Below are 23,374 nucleotides of genomic sequence, written 5' to 3' on the forward strand. Positions count from 1 at the left end.
GTGCAGCTACTTTAATTAGTCAATTGTCACAGCAAATCTGGCATCCTAATTTAGAAAAAATAGTGAGACAGACTGTATTACGTTGTGCTGTATGTGTAAAAACTAATCCTAGAGGTACTTGTGTAGCACCAGGCACCCTACCTATCCCGCAGGGACCTTTTCAGAAGTGGCATGTGGATTTTACAGACATGATAACACCTTGTAAAGGTAAGAGGTATCTGTTACTTTGTGTTTGTCCTTTTTCGGGCTGGATTGAAGCCTACCCCTGTAAAAAAGAAACAGCAGGAGAAGTGGCAAAGGTATTCTTAAATGAAATTATTCCAAGACATGGAATTCCTTATGAGATAGCCACAGATAATGCCAGCCACTTTAAAAATGCATTATTACAAGAATTGGCAAATTCACTATTGATTAAGCACAAATTCATAACAGTTTACCATCCTCAATCAAACAGCTTTGTTGAAAAAGCAAATGATTTAATAAAAACTGCATTACGAAAAATTATGCCATTGGAGTCTAAAGACTGGCTAAAATATTTGCCAGCAGCACTCTATGTAGTGCGTAATAGGCATATGCCTAGATTTGCTTTGACTCCTTTCCAAATTGCCACTGGAAGAAAGATGCCCCTTGCTTTTGTGAAACCGGGAAATTGTACTAATGATACTTTATTTTCTGATTATGTTGTAGCTTTACAGACAGCTATAGCAGAGATTCAATCACGACGAACTCCAAGTAGTGTGGACCAAGCACTTCCAGTTTACAGATTCCATCAGGATCAGTGGGTGTATAAGAGGTTACATACAAGAAATATATGGACTCAGCCATACTTTTATGGACCTTTTCAAGTGGAAGTGGTGTTCCCTTATGCAGTGAAATTAAAAGGGTATACACCGTTAGTACACGTGAAAGACATTAAGCCAGCACCCATTGCTAATACCTGATTACCTGAGCATATCTATTGTTCCTGCAAGGAAATCAAGGACTAGAGACACTATTAGTAGTTCATCTCATTGCTATATTTGCATATTTTCAATACTGTTTATTTTTAGTTATACTAATTAGGTATTAATTTTAGCCATGTTACTTATTTGGTGTTCTCCATTACTATTCTTTACTTTTTTCCACCACACTTTTGCAGAATGGAATCTTTTCTTACCTATAGTAGGTCAGGGAAATTCCTATGAACAAATGAAATTTCGTGTAGCTAGGTATGCTAATGTAAGCAATTGCTGGGTTTGTGCCCAGCTTCCACAACACACTAGTGGGTTACCTTTTCGACCTTTTGCATGGAATGTTTCTGATCTTTGTTATTATTCTCTTTATCTTATGCCACGTAATGGCTTAGTTGCACCACAGTTTAGTCATGAGGGAAATTGTTCCTCTATAGTTCAATATTCTCTTCTTCAAACATTTACTCGTTATGCTTTTAGTTTTGACCCAAATAAACCACCAGCCCCAGTTTTAGTTAGACCCATGCGAGGATTTCTTTGTTACCATTCTAAAAGGACAGATAAAACCACCTGGTATGCTGGAAAGAGTTCATGTCAATATTATGTTACTTCAGATGGTCCAAATATTTCTCTTTCACTGGGAAATATTACTGTTTCTACCTATTTTACTGACAGGCAACAATTTGCCTGGCTCACAGGTGTTAGTAATTATTTGTTACCCTCTTATGCTGACTGCTGGTGGATTTGTGGCCCATATGCATACAGATGGCTTCACGAGGGTTGGTATGGGACCTGCTATATCGGGTTCCTATTACCCCCTGTGAGAATCCTATCTGAATTGCCTCCTATCCGACCAAAAAGAAATACTCCTCTCATTTCTGAAGGGGAAAGATTTGCTATGATCCTTTTACCTAGTTATGGAGTAGGTAAATTAGTCCAAATTATAAAAAAATTATCCACCCTTATTGAAACTATGGGTAATGAAACAACAGCAGTTACTCAATCTCTGTCACTAGAGCTCAGACAAACACGCATTGTAGCTCTTCAAAATAGGATGGCACTCGACTATCTCCTAGCAGCCCAGGGGGGTACATGTGCCATCATTGGACAAGAATGTTGTACTTATATTCCTGACTCCTTCTCTGACCAGCAAGCACATATCACATCTCTAGACAAGGCATTGCAGAATTGGGAACAATTTAAGGTAGAGGATAAGGGTTGGTTTGATTGGCTAACTGCATGGATGCCTAATATATCATGGGTTAAAGGCCTATTGGGTGTTTTGATAGGCCTGGCTTTTGTGTTTCTGATTGTGTGTTGTAGTTTATCCTGTATAATTGGCATTGGAAAAACATGTTTGCAGAAAGTGACTCCCAATCTTACACTGATCCAGAGAACAAGTCATGCCCAAAGCGACCTCAGAACAGAGCAAGGTAAGGCCACTAAAGCTCCAGGTGTGGGTCCTGGTGTGGCACTCCACTCCACGACCCAAGGGGGGGCTAAGGACCTGGTCCTATACCTTAAGTAGTTTTGGGGCCAGCTTTGTTTACCTGGGCAGGTAAGAATGAGCAAACATGAAATAAAAAAAATTCAGCTATTACACTTTCTCACATTGCATCAGGATTTACTAGCTAGAAAGAAAAGAAAAACTATTAGATAAGGCCTGATCCAAGAGCAAGTGAGAATGTGGATTAGTAGCTATGAATTAATAAATGAAAACTGGATAATCTGGAATAAAATGATCAGAAATACAAAAAGTTTAAAAACAGGGACTTTAAGTTACCATATGGATTTGATATATGTCATGTGCTTGATGGATATAGGGAGGCAAGCTAAGACATTTTTGTGATTGATGACTACCATATCAAATGTACTCCAGATGAGAAGATTAGGTTTCTTATAGAGTTTCTTTGTGTTAGAGTGACCAGCCTGAACTAGGCCAATCCTCAGGGAAATGTAGGCAGACAGGAGTTGGCTTTTGACCTGGTATCCACATACCAGGGGGCCCTGGTTTACCATGACTTGAGTTTGCTAAGGACAAATCTAAACCATATGTGTATCATGGTATGAATTGATCCAAAGTTAGCTATCAGAAAGTTAGGAAAAATTATATAATAGAAATTTACTTAGGTAGTTATAGGTAATATGTTAAAAAAACCAATGTAGATTAGGAATATAAAGATTAGGAATATAGTTTATTTTAATCTTCATATATCTGAAATCCTGAAGAGATCCTGATAAGGCAACAGATGGTGTTTGACCTCTGACCTTGAGCAACTTTTTCTACTTCATTGGAGAGCAACTTTTTTCTACGTAGAACCTTGATGGGAGGGGTACCTGCTCCTTTCCATCTTTTCTTTGTTCAGTCTTTGTGAGACAAAGATCTCAGAATAGAGAAGAACACTGACATTTACAGGAAAGAATATAAAATCTGAGGAGTTTTGTAAGTGTATTATAATATTGATCTATGTATTTCTTCTTTTTATAAAATATGTAAGCTTAATGTGAGAATGTAACTTTTTTAGATATAAGAATGTAATTTGTGACACGCCTATATGAAGCTAGCCTTATATGGGAATAAATAATGTGAACCAATTAGACTGCAGATGGATTGTAACGAAGGAATGTCGTCATTTAGGATATATATGGACATGTAACTGATAAGACATTGGAATTGTTAGGAGCAAGGCCAGCGTTTTTGGCTTCTGTAATAATTCTCTGATGCAAAAGATACCCAATTGATTTGCTAATAAAATTAATTGCGTACACTTATGACCTAATATTGATATCTAATAAAAAATAAGATTTTTGGATTTTATGAAAATATTTTGCATCATTATTTTTTTAATTTCATTTTACAATCCTAGAAAGCTATTAGTACGCATGTGCGCAATTAGTGTGTGCAGCTGATGACTTAGTACTATTTTGCTGCGACTGCAGCAGCTCTTTGCTGCCCACTCAGCACTGAACCACCTAGTCTTTTCTAATATTTAGACTAGCCCTACCTTCCCTGCTGCTCCTTCCATAGCCTTTAAACTGTCGTGGGCTCCCTCAGCACTCTTGTTGTGCTGACATCCTCTCCCTTTTTCCTCTTATAGTTCCCTCCAACCCTCCCCCCCACCCCCCGAAAGATGCAGCCACTGACAGGGATATAGGTCTCTTAACCTACTTTACAGAGGAAAGTTTTTTAATATCCTATTACACCCTCTTGTAATTCATGTTGGCTAGGTATAGCTTTCAGTATACCCTCTATAGACAATAGATATTATTTCTAATATTTATCTCTTATAGATTAAGAGTGCTGGATCTGTATGCAGACCATCCAGGGAAGAGTGTGATCTCACTGATGTCTGTGATGGCCGGCCAGTCAGCCAGATGTTCAGCTGACAAATTCAGGCAGAATGGAACCCTTTGCAAGACTAACCAAGGGCACTGTTATATGGGAACATGCCCCACAATGCGTGACCAGTGTGCAGCTGGGTGGGGACAAGGTAAGTGGGGGATTTTGGAAATTGCTCCCCTTTAGGATTTCCAAACTTAGATTCCTCAGGAAAAATAATTACACCTTTCAGGATCACGTGACACAGTGAGGACGTGTTTCTTTGCTGCTGTCTGCACCCTGCACCAAATACCAGTTTTTTACACAGAGAATTGCAGTCTTTTGGCTATACATACTTGATCCTTATTTCATGACGCTTTTAACCTAACCTAGATTTTTCTTCTATCTATCTTCTCTCTCTTCTCTTTTATTTCTATTTTCTCTCCTCTTGCAAGCAATTACTACTTCAATATGCCCTCACCTTCATGTTTTTTTCCCTACCCATTCTTCCCTTTTCTTCTTATTAAATGTAACTTTTTCCCCTCCTCCCTTACTATCCTCACAGTCAAGTCTGTCTGGTTTTTGTCATTTATGTCCCACTTAAATATTTTATCAATTCTTCCCTTTCTACTCCCTCTTTTAAATTATATTGTTAACCGGCCAGATATTTGTTTTATGGTAGGGATATTAAAAACTAATAAACTTGGAAACTTGGAAACTTGATCCTACAAATTACAAGCTTATGGACAGATATATTTCTGAATCAGGAGGAGTCATGGCCAGCAAAAGTTTGAAAAAAGACAAAGACAAAGACAAAAATGGAGGGCCAGACGATAAAATGGCGATCCACCTTTGGGGTTTACAGAAGGGCAGCTTCAGCAATTAACTTTGGCTGTTGCGCGAGCACTATACCTGCAAGTGTAAGATTTTCTGGTCAAATCACTCACCTGGAACAGTTGCTGACAGAGACGACCCATTGTACCGGGGAAAGTAGAAAATAGAATGTCTTTGGTGGAAGATTCCATCCACACGGTCTCTGAAACTGTGCAGCGTTTAGAAACATAACTTGGTGTTTAGTACGTAGCTAAATTAGATGATACGGAGAATAGGTCACAGTGGGGAAATCCGTTTGATTGGACTTCTCGAATAGCTGCTGGACCAGAAACTTGGATTGCTACTAGAACAGTGGATCACAAAAGAACTTCCTTTGCCAAATGGAATGGGTCTTATCTGCCTGGAGTATGCATATCGGGTGGAGCATCAGTTTGGAGATCGTCAGAAGTCAAGAGCAGTCATCATCAAAATTCACAAGTGGAGCTTTTGCATTGCTATTGCTTGAAGAGGAAGTCTCTTTTTTAAAAAAATAATGGTCATCCTGTATACATTTTCCAGGATTACTCGCCGGCACTCCAGCAACGCTGGTGTAAATTCCACACACTTTATACAGCTTTAGCTGAGAAAAAGCTGCATTTTTTTATTCCTCTACCTGGCAATTTGGTGGAGGAAGTAATGATTTGTGTACAGCAATTAACCCTGCCGGAGGCCTCGATGGACACTTGATAAGCCTTAATGTAACTAGCATAGCTGTGCCTTTTCTTTTTACCTTTGAGAACTGTAATGTCAGTGCTTTGAAGTTTTTTAATTTAGCTTGCACTTGGCTCATTCTACAGTTTGTTTCTCAAATATGTATAGGGTAACCTCTTTTTAGAGAACATGTCTGGGCGTCCGGACAGCTTTTCAAAACCCGGCACCAGCGCGGCAGCAGTCCTGAGCCGTAAAGCCCTCCTCCCTCCCTCAAGCCCTGAAGTGGCAGAAGTAGGCGGCAGTCCTGAACCACAAACTCCCTCCCTCTCTTTCTCTCAGCAGGAGGCAGCCTCAAAACAGGCTGCTCGCAGCCAGCCCTGGCAGGGTCTTTCCTCTGATGCATTGGAAGTGACGTGTCAGAGGAAAGGCCCTTTAAGGGCTGGCTGTGAACAGCCTGTACCTCCTGCTATCCACTGCGCTTCGGGTAAGGAAGAGAGAGAGGGATGGAGCGAGGAGCTTCATGGCTCACGACTGCCACATGCTTCTGCCACTTCAGGTCCTGAGGGAGGGTTTTGTGGCTCAGGACCACTGCCGCACTGATGCTTCAGAGAGGGAGGGAGGGGAGGAATTGAAGGTGTGTTAGACAAGGTTTCTAACATACTCTCAGTTAACCAGAAAAACAGTTATCTGATATCCACCAATGCCCATGGATGCTGGATAACTGAAATTCTGCTGTATTCTTCCTATGGAGGTAGAATAATAATAATAATAATAATAATAATTTTATTCTTATATACCGCCAACAATCTTGCGACTTCTAGGCGGTTTACAATAAAAGAAACTGTGGATACAATCAAGAGAAACTGTAAATACAATCAAAGAAACTGTAAATACAATCAAGAGAAACTTTACGTACAGCGAGTTAGATACAATCAAGAGAAACTGTAAATACAATCGAAGAAACCATTAATACAATCACGAGAAACTTTACGTACAGCGAATTAAAGAGTATATCAGTGTGTATCTCGTACAATGAATTAGAGAATATAGCAGTGTACATCTGATAACATTAATAGTGTTAACGTCAGTTTGTGTGTTGCAAGGCCAGGAAGTGCCAAGTTGTTTACACAGAAGTAGAAATATTCCTTAGGTTCAAAGAGTGTTCATATTTAGTGAATAGGGGTTGGGGTTAACAGTTTGCACGTTCAGGTCTGTGGTGATGTTAAGAGGGGGGTTGATGTTCCGGTTTGTTACCTAGGTATTTCAAGAATAGGTAAGTTTTTAGGTGTTTCCTGAATTCTTCATAGTTGTTTGTGTGTGCAATTAGTTTTTCTAGGTCTTTACCCCATATGGCTGCTTGATATGATAGCAGTTGTTGATGGTGTCTCTTATATTTGTACCCTCTAGCCGGTGGGGAGACAAATTTCATGTGTGTTTTTCTTTCATGTCTGTTAGTTGGGAATGAGAAGAGGTCTGTAATGTATTTTGGGGCTAGACCATTTAATACTTTGAAGCAGAGACATCCTAGCTTGAACTTCGTGCGCGCCTCCATTGGCAGCCAGTGCAGGAGTCGGTAGGAAGGGGTTATGTGATCGGACTTCTTCAGCCCGAAAATCATCCTGACTGCTGCATTTTGTATCAATTGTAGTCTTTGCATTTGCTTCTGGGGGATTGTCAGATGGGTGATGTTGCAATAGTCCAGGTGGTTTAGTATTAGGGATTGTACTAGAATTCTGAAAGCTGAAATGTGGAAGTACGCCTTAATGGACTTAAGTTTCCAGAGAGTGAAAAACCCTCTTTTGATTAAGGAGTCTATGTGGTCTTTCATGGTTAGTCCTTGGTCTAGTATTACTCCTAGAATCTTCATCGTTGGTTGAATGGGGTAGTTTAGATTGTTAATGTGTAATGATATTGTCGTATTCTGTGCGTGTGGCGAGGCTATGAAGAATTTAGTTTTTTCTGAATTGAGCTTCAGTTTGAAATCTGTGGTCCATTGATCCATCGTGTTTAGCGCTTCAGTTGCTGTGGGGGTGATTTCGGAGGGGGATGCTGTAAACGGGATTATGATTGTGAAGTCGTCTGCATAGCTGAATACTTTTATGCCTCGCTGGGTTAGCTGCTTATCTAGTGAAGCTATATAGACGTTGAAGAGTAGTGGGGATAGTGGGGACCCTTGTGGAACGCCTGATGGGTTTCTCCATGTTTTAGAGAGATTGTAGTTGAAGCGAACTTGATAGGTGCGGGTCGTAGGGAAACCTCGGAACCAGTCCAGCACTTTGCCTCCGATGCCGATTGAGTCTAAACATTGTAGTAGTTTTTTGTGATCTACCAAGTCGAAGGCTGAGCTCATGTCGAATTGCATCACTAAGGCTTTGTGGCCCTTACTAAATAAGTTACGTAGGTATTCTAGGATTGCTGCTATCACCGTCTCAGTGCTGAACAGAGGTCTGAAGCCTGATTGGGTTTCATGTATCAGTGAGAACCGATCTAGGTAGTCCATCAGTTGGGTTTGTACCAAGCCTTCCATTATTTTTACAAAAAATGGGATAGATGCTACTGGTCTATAGTTGGTTGCTGAAGTTAGGGGTAGTTTATGATTTTTTGGGATTGGGGTATTTATAATGTGACCGTTTTTTGATAGGAATTTTCCGTTTTTGAAATTGTTGGACATGTGAGTCCATAGTGTTATCTTAAAGTCTAAAGGGGCTGCTTTCATTATGTTGGGTGGACAGGGATCTAGGATGCAGTTTGATTTGGTATATTTATTGTAGAGTTTTATGAAGTTATTCCATTCTAGGTCCTGAAAGGAGTTCCAATACATATCTACTGGTGTTTCGTTTTCGTGTGTGTTGGCTATTTGCTGTTCATCTGTGTTGTTTGTTGGGCAGTTGTTCCTTAGGTTCACAATTTTTGAGTTAAAGTGTTGTGCTAGATCATCTGCTGATGGAAGTTTCATGCCGTGCGTTGATTGACTGTGGCATGTGGTGTCAAATAAATTTTTTACTAGATTGAACAGTTCATGAGTGTTAATTCCTTTTGGACTTGTGGTGGAAGTGTATATTTTGGATGAGTAGAATTTTTTCCTTTTATCTTTTATCAGTTGTTTATATTCCTTTATGTTTGATCTCCAATTATTCCTGTCGGATATTTCACCTGATTTGTTCCAGATCCTTTCTAGTCGTCGTATTGATTGTTTCATTTTTTGTAAATCGGAGTCATACCAGTTGTTATATTTATTTGAGCGGTTTGTTCTGTTTTGTTTGGGAGCTATTTTGTCTAAGATAGTTGTGCTTGTTTTTGACCATTGTTCCCAGAATTCACCTTCTTCAGTCGTCTCCTCGTGCGCTTTGTAGTGGGCCCAGTATTCCTTTGGGTTAATGTGGCCCCTTGTGAGATGTTCTTTTTTTATCCTTGGGTGAGTTTTTACTTTAGTTTGGTTCCAGTTTAAATGAAAGTAATAGGTGTAGTGGTCGGACCAGATGTCGTGGTTCCAAATGCCGTTTGATATGGAAATAGTGGGATTTAGGATTTCTTTTGTGGACATAGCTACCAAATCTAGCTGGTGGCCTTTTTCATGGGTTTGTGTGGATGAAGGGAGCTTGAAGTTGAGTGAGGATAGGAAGTTTTTAAAATCTTTTGTGTAGAAGAAGTGGGGTAGCATTCTTGATACATAAAGCATTACAATGCAGAGCTGAACTATTAGATAAGGACTGTAAAGGGGAGATCACGTGACGATGTGAGCAGAGCAGACATGGGCTAGCTCTGCTCCTGGGCCATGCTCCCCATCGCTACTCATCGGATGACATCCGCTTCATAATTAGGGCTGCTTCGGTGTTTCAGCGGCTTGGCAATCTGTATGGACAGATTTCTCCATCCTCTAGACCCTGGGATGGCTGGAAATCCACCAAGAAGCTGCGGGAGGTGGGTCGTGATGCCACTGACAAAATGGTGCCGCCTTTAACTTCCCCCGAGGAGTTCACTGCCACCCAGCTGACCCAATTAGCTAGTGCTGTAAAAGGCGCGCTGGAGCCTCAATTGGAGAAGCTGTCTTGTCAGCTGGGGCAGGTAGATGCTTTGCTGGCAGATACGGTGCGGCGAACGGGGGAATTGGAGAAGCGAATGTCAGCCCTGGAAGACATGAATCGCGGCTCTGGAGCTTCAGGTGGCTGAGCAGGCCTCCAAGTTAGAAGACCTGGAAAACCGCTCCAGACAGGGGAACCTCCGGTTTGTGGGGTTGCCAGAGAATATCCCTGACCACCAGTTGCATGCACTCATCGCCTCCTGGCTACAGAAAGCGCTGACCTGGGGCCTATATGTTTTGAACCCGCTCACCGGCTTGGTTGCACAGGAGAAGGCCAACAGAGACCACGGGCTGTGATAGTTAAGGTACACAACTACGTTCACAAGGTCGCATTACTGCGCTAGTATCGTGAACATCACAATGCCTTATCCTATGAAGAACACTGTGTGCAAATCTTTCAGGACTACTCGCCTGCCTTACAGGCCCATCAAAAGAAATTTCAACCTCTCTGTGCTATTTTGGCTGCCAAACACATTCGCTTTTTGTTCCTCTACCCTGCTGTTTTAAAAAAAATTTCATGCTGGCTCCTGGACTGTATTTGACACTGTAGAAAAGATGCAAGCCTTTCTAGACACTATTAACACCTGAAATGTGACCAGCAGTGTTCTCTAGCTTCTATACTATACCTTACTGCCTGCTTGGTGAAGCGATGTTTCTCTAGTACTTGCTGCTTTCCTTTGTAGACCTGATGGGGGTCCTACTGGTGACCTGCTGTTTCCCTGGGCCCTTTCCTGGTTTTTGTCCTGGGGTGGGTGATGTGGGTGGTGCCCCATGCGATCTCCCCAATGCTTAGTGCTGTGTTGTGTGGGACTTGTGCTTTGGAGGCTTCTGTGGGGTTTGGGACTATGGGGTTTAAATCCAGGGTTTGGGCTGGGGGTGGATGGTAGCTTGGGTTTCGGGGTTTTATTTTTCTTTTGGTTTTTTTTCTGCTCTTCTTTCTACTATCTTTTCTGTTTTCCTGTTTCTGGTGGACTCTATGTTCTATTCCTTGTAATGAAGGGACTGGCTGGGTTCTCTCACATTTGGGTGAGGGAGAAGGTGTGGGCTGGGTGCCTTCCTCCCTAGTTCTGCAGGGCTTTGCATTTTTACTTCTCATGCTCTTCACCCTTATTTAGTCTGACCAGCAGTAAAATTGTTTCTTGGAATGTGGGGGGGTATTACTTCTCTAGTCAAATGCACAAAAATTTTACAAGCTTTGCAGAGGCATGGGGCTGATATAGCATGTCTTCAAGAGACTCGTCTCTCAGATTCTGAGCACCTCAAATTACAGTGTTCATGGGTTGGAGCAGTTCACTTTTCCTCTTCTGGGGATCAGTGAGGGGGGTTCTTATCCACAAATCTTTACAGTGCACTGCGACACTCAGACAGAATCTGCGGGGCCGTGCCCTTTCGTTATTGGTTTATGGCCCAGCATAAGCGGTTCTACAGGGATTTGCTACTTCCATGATGCACAACTTTGTGGTGGTAGGGGATATGAACTTGGTTCATGACCCCACCCTGGATAGATCCACAGGCCTCCCTTCGACTGGGAAGGGTGTGAGTAATGATTTAGTGCTTTTACCACAGCCCTAGATTTGGTGGATACAAGGCACTCTTTACATCCGAGGGAATGAGATTACACTCCAGGGCTCACCGCTCTTATTCCCGGTTGCACTACGTTTTTGTCCAGCGGGGGCTGTGTCCCTGCATTTCCTCAGCGGTGGTAGGCTCTGGGGAGGTGTCTGACCATTGCATGGTGTGGATTGAGCTGGAATCCCCACAGTTTTATCATCAACAGGGGGGGTGGAGGTTTCCTGCTTACTTATCTGGAGATCACCACTTTTCAAAATACCTTAGCACCAAATGGGAGGATTATGCTCACAATAATTCACAACATCTCTCTGACCCATTTTTGTTTTGGTCTGCGGGGAAGGCTGTCCTTAGAGGGGATATCATAGCTTATGTCAGTGCTCACAATACATGGTTGGCGGCTGGCATCTTGGGCTTAGAGAAACAGGTCCAGAAACACAAGGCGGCATATGTAAGGATCCCCTTGCAGGCTAACAAGGAGGTCTTACTGACCTCTCAGTTGGCCCTAGACTCTATGATCCATGAACACACCAAGCGCATGTTGCTCTACCGGAAAGGAAAGTTATTTTGCTATGGTAATAAGAGTGGGACATTGCTGGCCACTATAGTTAAGGCTTGGGGAGGGCCCCGGCACATTTTCGCCATTAAGGACTCCATGGGCACAATACACATTAAATCTGACCATATTTCCTGCTTGTTTGTGGAGTTTTTCTCCTCCTTATATGATGGGGGAGTCTCTCCATCCGAGGATTCCATCAGACACTTTTTGCTTCACTCCCAACTACCTCAACTATCTGACACACATTTGGACACTTTAAATTCTCCTTTCATGGCTAAAGAATTTCAGAAAGCCCTAGCCTCTCTTAAATTAGGCTCCACACCAGGACCTGATGGGTTCTCTGGGGAGTTCTATAGGATGTTACAAGTTCCCTTGGTTCGCCCACTTCTTGCTTATTATGACACTGCTTTGCAGGAAGGCGCTTTTCCGGACCGGGCCAACTCAGCCTTGATCACTTTGCTCCATAAACCGAGGGCTGATACTCAACTGCTGACCGCTTATCACCCAATTTCCTTAATAAATGTAGATTTCAAGTTGTACTCTACTCTTTTGGCATCCTGGCTGGCCACCATCCTTCCGGAGTTGATTGGAGAGGAAAAGGTAGGCTTTATTAGAGGCTGTCAATCGGTTCTGTATGTAAGGAAATTGCTTTTGACCATGGCTTACTGCCAACATCATGAAGTGCTTTCCATGGTGATCAACCTGGACGCCTAAAAAGGCTTTGATAAGGTGCTGTGGCCCTTCTTATTTGGGATACTTTCTCATCTGGTTGTGAAGGCTATATTTTTACAAGCTATTCACGCTCTTTACCACAACCCCACTGCTTGTGTGCTGGTCAATGGGATAAGGTTCCCCCCCCCCCCCTTTCCTATTGCTCGAGGAACCCACTAGAGCTGTCTTCTTTCCTTGTTACTTTTGGTGTAGTGAATCGGGTCACTGTCCAATTTGCATGCATTTCACCTCATTTGCATGCACAGATTCAAAGGGGATCGCAGGAGAGGTAAGTGAATCAGGCCAGATGGAAATTTGATAGTAAAGGGGTCTCAAACCGATCGGTACACGATCGGTTTGCTTTGTGAATCTAGCCCATGGTTTATGACTGCCACACCCCAAACACAGTCTTTCAAAAGCTTTCTTCGGGCAACAGGGTCTAGCATAGTTCCATTCTGCTAGATCAGTTCCTGCTCAGTGTCTGAGACTTTATGCCTGCTGATGTGCAAAAGCAACATATCAAAGTCACAGTGACCTTGAAAACTTTTGTTCCTTCATAATATAGGATGTGTGAAAAAGCACTTCACAACAATGGGTTAAATATTCAGCCAGTGGCAGTGAGCGTTTTACAAACAACCGCCTGAGTTATTCTCTGATATTCAATGCTGGGCTATGGCCAAGCTTCAGTCCAGAATATCAGGTTTATGTGGCATCAGCTAACACATAGCTAGTTAAGTCAATATTCAGAACTTAAGAACATAAGAATTGCCATGCTTGGACAGACTGAAGGTCCGTCAAGTCCAGTATCCTGTTTCCAACAGCGTCCAACCCAGGTCCCAAGTACCAGGCAGAAACCCAAATAGTAACAACATTCCAAAGCTGAGACTATGATGTCATAATGCCTCATTCCATCAATGCTTATCTGTGATGTCACAATGACTTGATTGTCCTATACTAGGCTCACATAAGAACGTAAGAAAAAAAGAATTGCCATACCGAAGTGATGCGGCAGAGGAAAGGCCCTGAAGGGCTTGCCGCAAACAGCCTGTTTACAGCGCTGCCACTGCTGCTTTGGGTAAGGAATGGGGGGGTTGGCTGAATTTTCCCTAGTCGGCAGTTCCTCCCTGCTCGGTGGCTTCTCTGCTCAGCGGCTTCCTCTACGGAGTTGCCGCGTGGTGTTTGCCACTTCAAACTCCATGCCTCTGCATGCGCAGTAGAAGGAACCAGAAAACTGCCGCACACAAAACGCCACAGGCTCCTTCTACTGTACATGCGAGGCTACGGAGCTACGGATCATGGAGGCAGGGATCACGGAGGTAGGAGTGCGCATGCGCGCTTAGGGTTTTATTATTATTGATAAGCAAAGGAAAAGAAAAAAAATCAATAAGTACATAAAGTTGCTTGATTGGGATTTATGAGGATTTGCACCACAGCGAGTTAAGCTATTCGGATTACAGTCTGATGATCCTTTAAAGCACTTTTTGTTACTCAACACCATCTTTTTTAAAAAGTTCACTTTATCATTTTTCTGAATATCCCCATTAATGTATATTTATGTGATACACCAAAACTAAGCATTAACACTACCTGCATTGAAATCACAGTTACGACAAACAATAGAGTTTTGGAATCTCACTTTGTGATCATTTAAGCTTTAAAGAGGCTTTGGTGACTGGTTCAGTGACTGAAGTTTCAACATGTCCTTACTCAACGACACTGAAACAGGCATACAAATAAAAATATCCAAGGCAATGGATTTTACTGGAAGATAACTGACCCCCAGCTACCAAAGCAGGTACCAGTTCATTTAAAGGAAAAGAATTAGAGCATGCGTAACTCCTTGTCTTTTAATTTATCTTATTGTAAACAATCTCGCAGCAATCCAGGAAACTGGATGTGGGTGAGTCCCTAGACGTCGTGTACTTGGACTTTAGTAAAGCTTTTGATAGCGTCCCACACCGCAGACTATTAAGCAAGATGAAATCAATGGGACTGGGAGAGACATTAACTACATGGGTCAGTGATTGGCTAAACGGTAGACTTCAGAGAGTGGTGGTGAATGGTGCCCCTTCAAAAACGTCAGAGGTGATCAGTGGAGTGCCTCAGGGCTCGGTCTTGGGCCCGATCCTCTTCAACATATTTGTGGGAGATCTGACTCAGGGGCTTCAGGGTAAAATCACATTATTCGCCGATGAAGCCAAACTATGCAACATAGTAAGTGAGAACACTTTACCAGACAGTATGACGCAGGACCTACTTCTATTGGAACACTGGTCCTCGACTTGGCAGCTAAACTTCAATGCTAGAAAATGTAAGGTCATGCACCTTGGCAGCAGGAATCCATGCAAAACTTACACACTTAATGGTGAGACCTTAGTTAGGACCAAGGCGGAACGTGATTTGGGGGTAATCATTAGCGAAGACATGAAGACTGCCAATCAAGTGGAGAAGGCTTCATCAAAGGCAAGACAAATGATGGGTTGTATCCATAGAAGTTTTATCAGCCGGAAGCCCGAAGTTATAATGCCTTTGTACAGATCCATGGTGAGGCTTCATCTGGAGTATTGTGTACAATTCTGGAGGCCACATTACCAAAAAGATGTGCTGAGAGTTGAGTCGGTTCAACGAATGGCCACCAGGATGGTCTCGGGACTCAAAGACCTCCCGTATGAGGAAAGGCTGAATAAGTTGCAGCTATACTCACTCGAGGAACGTAGAGAGAGAGGAGACATGATAGAGACGTTTAAATATATCACGGGCCGTATTGAGGTGGAGGATGATATCTTCTTTCTTAAGGGTCCCTCGGCCACAAGGGGGCATCCGCTGAAAATCAGAGGTGGGAAATTTCATGGCGACACCAGGAAGTTCTTCTTCACCGAAAGGGTGGTCGATCATTGAAATGAACTTCCACTTCAGATGATTCAGGCCATTAGCGTGCCAGATTTTAAAAGGAAAATGGGATACACATGTGGGATCTCTAAGGGGTAAAAATGGAAATGGGATACACATGTGGTATCTAGGGGGGTAAATTCAAGGGGGTGGGGTCGTTAGAGTGGGCAAATTTGATGGGCTATGGCCCTTTTCTGCCGTCATCTTCTATGTTTCTATGTTTGTGTCACCAGGAGGTATAGCAAGCATTTTAAAACAAATAAACTAATGCTAGGTTTTACAAAGCTGTGGTACAGATTTCTATGTGGGATGGCAAATTAAATTCTCATAGAGTTTTTATGACAGTCAGAGCATTTACCTCACCAACCCACAATAGAAACCTGTACTGCGGCTTGTAAAAGGAGCCCAAAGATATTAGAGCATGTTATATATAAGTATAAGCACCCCAAAGGTTACCAATATTACTGAGGCCTAGATTCTCACACAGTCGCACTAAAAACTGACGGGCCACTGTTGCAGTCATTATAGTAGCGATTTTATTGTTATGTATGTTTTGTCTATCAATAAAAAGATTTGACAGTAAAAAAGCGAGTCATTCTCTAAAAATTGCTCATGCAAATGAGGTTAGCGGAGAGTAGTGAAGATTTGCACATGCGCAGAATAAATGAAAAGAAACTCCATCCAACAACAAATTGAGCTGCCGAAGTCAAGCAACCCTACACCTGACAGTGGGAGAGATGCTCACTCTCTCCCACCACCAAGCAATCCCCCCCACAACATCCTCTCAGCAGTGGGAGAGATGTCCACGCTCTTCCGCCACAAATAATACACCACTAACACCCTCTCAGCAGTGGAAGAGATACCCACTATTTCCTGCTGCTACGCAACCCTCTCCCTCCCCTCCTCGGTGCCTCTACTGACAACCACCCTCTCTATTACCTCAAAATGGTGGGCTTTCCCCTCCCTGGTGCCTTCAACAACCTGGGACATTCAGAGCTTCAGGCCCCTCCCCAGTGCATCTCAGGGGAAGGCCTGCTATTTTGAAGAGGCAGGCCTACTGGCCAGAGGGAGTAGGCATCTCTCCGGCCAGCCATCTAAGTAAGGTAAAAGGGAGAGGGCGGGTGTTGTTGGAGGGGGTAGCATGACTTACTACTACTAAACAGTAGTAGTAGTAGTAGTAATAAGTCATGTTAAGGGTAAAATAAAATGACTTAAGGCCGTAGCACTACTTGATGAATTCCCTCTTAATAAAACCCCACCAGAAATAATCTGAAACACTTCTCAAATACTCGCCTTTGAGTACCATGGATTTACCAGGATACATAGTACTCTGAGTACTGTAGATGCATCAGAGCTTGATACCTCACACACAGACTGGATTTACCAGGGGTTAAGAAAAAATGCTCCATGCTAGTTCCAGTCACTTTCTGAGGGTTACTCAAAATATCTTCTTCAGACCCTCCCTTAGATCTGTACATTTTCAACTCTCCAACTTGGATTATGAGGCCTAAGGCAATTTCTCTCCCTGTACAAGTACTAAATGGCAATGAAGAGAGGCATTTCACTGCTGTTTTATTTACATTTCAGAGCTTCAGACAACAAGAGGAAGAAGAGTCAACTCCAAATCCTAAAAGAATAAATTCACTCTCCTAGGCTACACATTCAGGACCACCCTCAATTATATCATAGCAGTCAGAGGTCACATTAGGAGTAGGGACTCCAGAATTCTCTTCATTTTTAAATATAGAGGGACAAATCCTGAGTGTTACAATGTGCAAAGATTAATTTTGTTTCATTTCTACGCTAAAATGATCTAATCCCGTTGAAAAATCAGGTCTAAAAAAAATAGATATGAACTAAAACAAAAAGAAAAAAAAATTATAAAATGAAAAAAGGTGTTTGGGGTTTTTTTTGCATCTGAATCACTACTTGCAAAAATGATTGGTTAATATTTAAATGATGTCTGAACTTGATGCATTAATGGGTCCTTTTAGTCAAATCCTTACACAACAGACAAGAAACATGTTGCTTCCTCTATCCTATTGTACCAAGGTTTTGTGTCATCATGGTGATTTATGCAAGAATGATGACAACATAGGATCTTCCTCTTTTAACTGCTTATCACATCAGTAGCTTTCCTTTTGTAAACCTTCAGTATATTTTTTTGGTATACTGTGTAACCAGAAGATGCACCTAATAGGCAAGAATTGCTGGTGACACTAAAAGGAAATCAAAGCTAAGGGAGTTATAAAGCATCTAGGCAACTTCCTTCATGGTAATTATTTTAAAGGGTCATTTGTTCTTGTTATCAAGTACAATAAACATCAACAGAATATCAAATAACCAATTCTGATATGTGTTTATTTGCAATTGTACGATAAATCATACAACAAGTGAAAACGGCATAACAGAAGAGAGAATGAAATCGAACTTCTGTGGTACATATCCAGACAATAAAATCTAGCTACAATCCTGCCACAATTACCAATTTTTAGTATATAACTCCCGTACAGCTTCCAGAAATAGCACTCATCCCTTATGCCATCCGTATCGCAACAGACATTCCCCATACATGAACTCAATCACCACACCCATTCACTCGACTATCCAGGCCGGAACCCTCTCAGATTTCTAAAGGTAGCCCAGGTACTAAAACTACCCTTGTGGAGCACTTGGACACTGGAACAATATATCTTTCCACAAGGACACATAACCCTGATGAGCCATCCGTCATGTGGTGGGAGTCCGCTGAATCTCATATCGAGCCACCTCTGCAACTCTGGCAAGCCAGTGGGAATAGGTAGCGCTCTTGCCTGACACCCAATGTTGAAGCAAGAGCTTTTTTGCCACCGAGACAGCCATGTACAGAACCTTCCTCTGAGAAAATGAGAAACCCACTTGTAGCAAGTTTCTTTGATCCCCTAACAACAGCAGACCATAGTCCCATGGGACAGTACACCACAATATCAGCTCTAAAAATGGAAGCACCTGCAACCACTTCTCTGCTGCAGGGCATTCCAAGAAATGATGAATCAGGGTACCCCTGGACCGCTGGCATATATTTCCTGTACCCGGGAAATATATGCCCTGTGTAAAATCTTAAATTTCATCTCCTTAAAATCCGTCGAACCTCCCATAATGTGAACGTGATCAAACAGGTCTAGAAAAGCAAGTTGATCATAGGGTATATCCAAATCCTCCTGCCACTGAGCAGTTGTGTGATCCACCGGACAAAGATCTGAAGCTGGTTTCAAAAGCTTATACCAAGTGGCAAGTTTATTCATATCTGGTGTAACCTGGGAAAATTGAATATCCAATGAACAACAGAGCCACGTATCCCCCTATTTCGAGTGCAAAGAATTATAATAATGCCGGACCTGAAGATAGGCCCAAAAATGGTTCTTAGGCAGGTCCCACTGAGTCTACACCTGTGCAAAGGTGGAGAATGTCCCATCTCCAACCTCCAGAACATCCTTCAGAGTCCTACACCCCCTCTGCTCCCACAGCCAGAACCAAGAAGGGCCCATCCCCGGGGTAAAAGCAGCATTGCCTGTCAGTTATAACCAAAGAGAAGCTTCCAGAGTTTTCCCCTGTTTACGCCGTCACCATCTCCAGGTGCAAATGCAGACTCAGCATAGTTTGCTCCCACATCTGCCCTCCCAGAGGAGATTATTGCGGAATCGACCGTCCTAGGCTTCAAGAGCAAACTAGATGCATATCTCCTTAAGAGAGGCATATAAAGATATGGTGGACTATAAATTACAACTAAATATAACAGGGAATTCAATTAAATAAATCAGAATGTATACCAAATAAATTGAATAAAGGTTTTAGTAGCTGGACAACGTTCACACCTCATATATCAAAAACTCTCAGGCTACACACTTACAATAACGCAACATATGAAAAATAATATAGACAAAGAACAACGGAGAAAAATGAACCTCAATTGTGAGGGGCCAGGACTACACAAGTACCTGGACCCATTCACATCATCACGGGTTCATAAAAAAACTCCGTGTACATTTAAATAATTCTCATTCATACGTTTTATCAAAAACTCTTTTCTCTATTTTTCAAACTTTTTTATGTGTGTGAACCTAGTCAGTAGTATTACTTATCAATTTTTCAGTGTAAACCAGAACCAAGCTAACTAAAAAAATTATTAATGAGGGCAACAGCTCAACTTCACAGGTGTAAATAATTGTAGAAGCCTGAAAATACTGCCATCAATGAGAGCAAAAAACGTTCACTCATCTGGAAAAAAAGATGGTTCTGACGATTCTTCAAGTCGTGTCCCAACAGAAAAGTCCTTCTGTTTCTCCTACAAGGCTACTTCAGGGGAGTATTCCATTATCCAGAATTTTCACCTCTACCAATATAGTCCATATAAAGCTGGCTCCTCTCCAAAATGGTTCTGGGACTGTGAGACGCGCCCGGCTCGAACAAAAAGCCGAACGAACCGGGCGTCATGACGTCATCACGAAAAACGTGATGCGTGATAAGCTAAACACCAGCCAATCCAAAATCTCCAATTCTGATCTACCAGCTTCAAAATATATCACAAAAACAGAAACAAAAACAGACCCAAGGATGAAACTCTTCATAAAAATGGTTGCCATTCGTGTACAGTATTTAAGCCTTCAGGTTCTAATGTTTGTAACCGATTGATCCACTGCTGTTCTTTCTGCCACAGTACTTTTCTAGTATCGCCTCTCCTCAAAGATGTAATTAATTTTTCTATTACATAGCACTTCAGATTTTCAAACTTATGATTTTGTTGAACACAATGAGTGACTATAGGAGCCGTTAATTTGCTAGTATTCAGGCAACTTTTATGTTCTGTCATTCTTACTGTCAACGTTCGTGATGTTTGGCCCACGTATAGCAAGTCACATGGGCACTGAAGAATATATATAATGTTTGTAGATTGACATGTGGAAGTGTGACGTAAATTATAGCTCTTACCATTTTTCGGATTAATAAACATAGAAGTAGTAACCATAATGTTACAATTGGAACAGTGGCCACAAGGACCATGTCCAAGTGCCATCTCCATATTCTGTGGATCAAAATGTTCTTTAGATGTGTGACATAACCAGTCACTTAAATTTCTGTTTCTTGATTGAGAGAAAATAAATTTCTTTTCAGCAAAACATGAAAGAGTTTTCAATAATGGTAAATGTTTTTTGTATTTACTAATAATCTGCTGAGACATGCGAGTTTGTTTTATAACGCATGGAATTAATTTTTCTTCTACTTGAGGTCTACTATATTCCAATAATGCTTCTCTCGGATTATGCAAAGCTCTTTTTTTTGCTTTTTTGACCACATTATGAGGATAGTCCCTGGTGATTAACCTTTGTTCCAAAATTTTAGCTTCTTGTATAAATATCTCTTTGGTATTACATATCCGACGATATCTTAGAAACTGAGCAAAAGGAATACTAGTTTTTAAATGAGCAGGATGCATACTGTCAAATTTTAATAAAGTGTTTTTATCAGTATCTTTACGATAAATAGATGTTTCAAATCCATGATCTCTCTTCTGTATTAAAACATCCAAGAAGCTGATCTTATCCATGCTTGAAGACATAGTAAATTTAATAGATCGGTGACATTGATTGATTAACCTTTCAAAATCTTGTAGTTGTTGCAAAGTACCTGACCATATCATAAAAATATCGTCAATAAAGCGCCACCATTGAACTGCATATTGAAATTCAGGGAGTATGTAAATGAAAGACTCTTCAAACCATGACATGTAAAGATTGGCTATAGTTGGTGCAAATGAAGCACCCATTGCAATACCCGACAGTTGTTTATAAAACTCTCCATTGAAGATAAAGTAGTTATTTTGTAAAGCAACAGCACTTAATTCTTTCAAGAACTGTGTAACATTATTATTCCTATTAGGAAGAGTATTCCATAAAGTTTCAAGTACTGTAAGGGCTTCTTCTTGCGGAATGTTCGTATAAAGTGAACAGACATCAAATGTCACTAAAATATAATTTGTGGGTACTGCCCCTTGTAAATCATTTAACATTTTTAAAAAATGTGTGGTATCTTGTATATATGATTTTATATTCTTCAAGAAGCCGCACAATTTTTTATCAATATATTTACTCGTTTTTTCCAACAGAGAGTCTCGAGCTGATACTATGGGGCGGCCCGGGGGGCATTGAACATTTTTGTGTACCTTAGGTAGAAGATAAAATATAGGTATCTTAAAATGTTGTGGGGTCAAAAAGCTGAATTCTTTTTTTGTTAATAAACCCTGTTTTATTGCTTTAGAACAAATTTCCCCAATCGTTGTAAAAATTTCTAAAGAGGGATCATGTTGTAATTTTAAATAAACTTCTTCATTGAGCAATTGGGCATTGGCTTCAGCAATATATAACTCTAACCCCCACACCACCACTGCACCCCCTTTGTCGGCTCTTCTAATAACAACTGTAGGGTCTTTACTTAGATGTTGTAAAGCAGTCCATTCTTTAAACGACAAATTATATGATCTTTTCTGAATCCTAGCCCTTTCTTCAACATCTTTAAGTTCCTGAATCATTAGATTTTTAAAGGCTTGTATTATTGGGTTTACAGGGCCCGGAGGATTCCATGTAGATTTAGGTCGAACACAGGACAAATCAGTCTCAGAACTAGAGTGCTCATGAAAAAATGAACATAGATTTAGCCTACGAAGAAATTTTTCTAAATCTATCTGCGCTTGAAAGGAGTTATGGGCTACCATGGGTACAAAAGTCAACCCTTTAGATAATAAAGTAGTCTCCTCTGCAGTCAATGTTCTATTAGATATATTTATTACAGTTAACTCCGTTTCTTTTGTAGTCGGGCTCGCGACCGTCCCCGATATGTCCCTCTGCCTCTTCTTCCTCCTCTTATTTGACCTAAATCTTGTCTGTTGTGGCCCTGATCCCCATCCTGATCTTCTGATGTAGAAGTGCCTTCACTATTTAGATTCTCTGAGGATTCACCCGATGTAGTAAATCTAACACTCTTCTGTTTGTAATTAGTGTTCATCCATCTATACACATATCCGGTTTGATAATCTTTCTCATCCCTTTGGAGCTTCTTTAACTTATTCGTTCTTGTTTCCCTACGAAACTTGTCCATTTTTGAATTCGAATCAGCTAATTTATTATCAAAGTCCACATTTTTACGTGCTTCCTTCAAAAGATCCTCATGTTTTGTTTTAATCTCTTGAATCTTAATTTGTAAGGTCTTAATTAATAATAACATCAGATCTAAGGAGCAACGATTTAAAATCTGATTCCAAGTTAACACAAAATCGTTATTATCTGTGAACATTTGTGGTGCTGTTCTCATTCTTAGGCCCCTTGGAATGATTTCATGTTTACAATATTCCACTAGACTTGCGCTTTGTAATTCCATTTGGATTATTTGTTTCATTAATTTCTCAATGTCTAACCATGCTATGTCTGTGTCATGTCCAGCTACTAAAACCTTTATTCAATTTATTTGGTATACATTCTGATTTATTTAATTGAATTCCCTGTTATATTTAGTTGTATAACTCTGTCCTTTTGGGATTTTTCGATGGCACAGCTCTGGGAAAGCGGCTTTGGTTTCTCTGATGGTCAAAGGACTGAGATTTTGCAAGCACCAGCGTTATCGACCAATTTAGAAGCACATGACACAGACATAGCATGGTTAGACATTGAGAAATTAATGAAACAAATAATCCAAATGGAATTACAAAGCGCAAGTCTAGTGGAATATTGTAAACATGAAAT

This window comes from Geotrypetes seraphini, chromosome 6 (genome assembly GCF_902459505.1).
Source record: "Geotrypetes seraphini chromosome 6, aGeoSer1.1, whole genome shotgun sequence".
Lineage (NCBI taxonomy): Eukaryota > Metazoa > Chordata > Amphibia > Gymnophiona > Dermophiidae > Geotrypetes > Geotrypetes seraphini.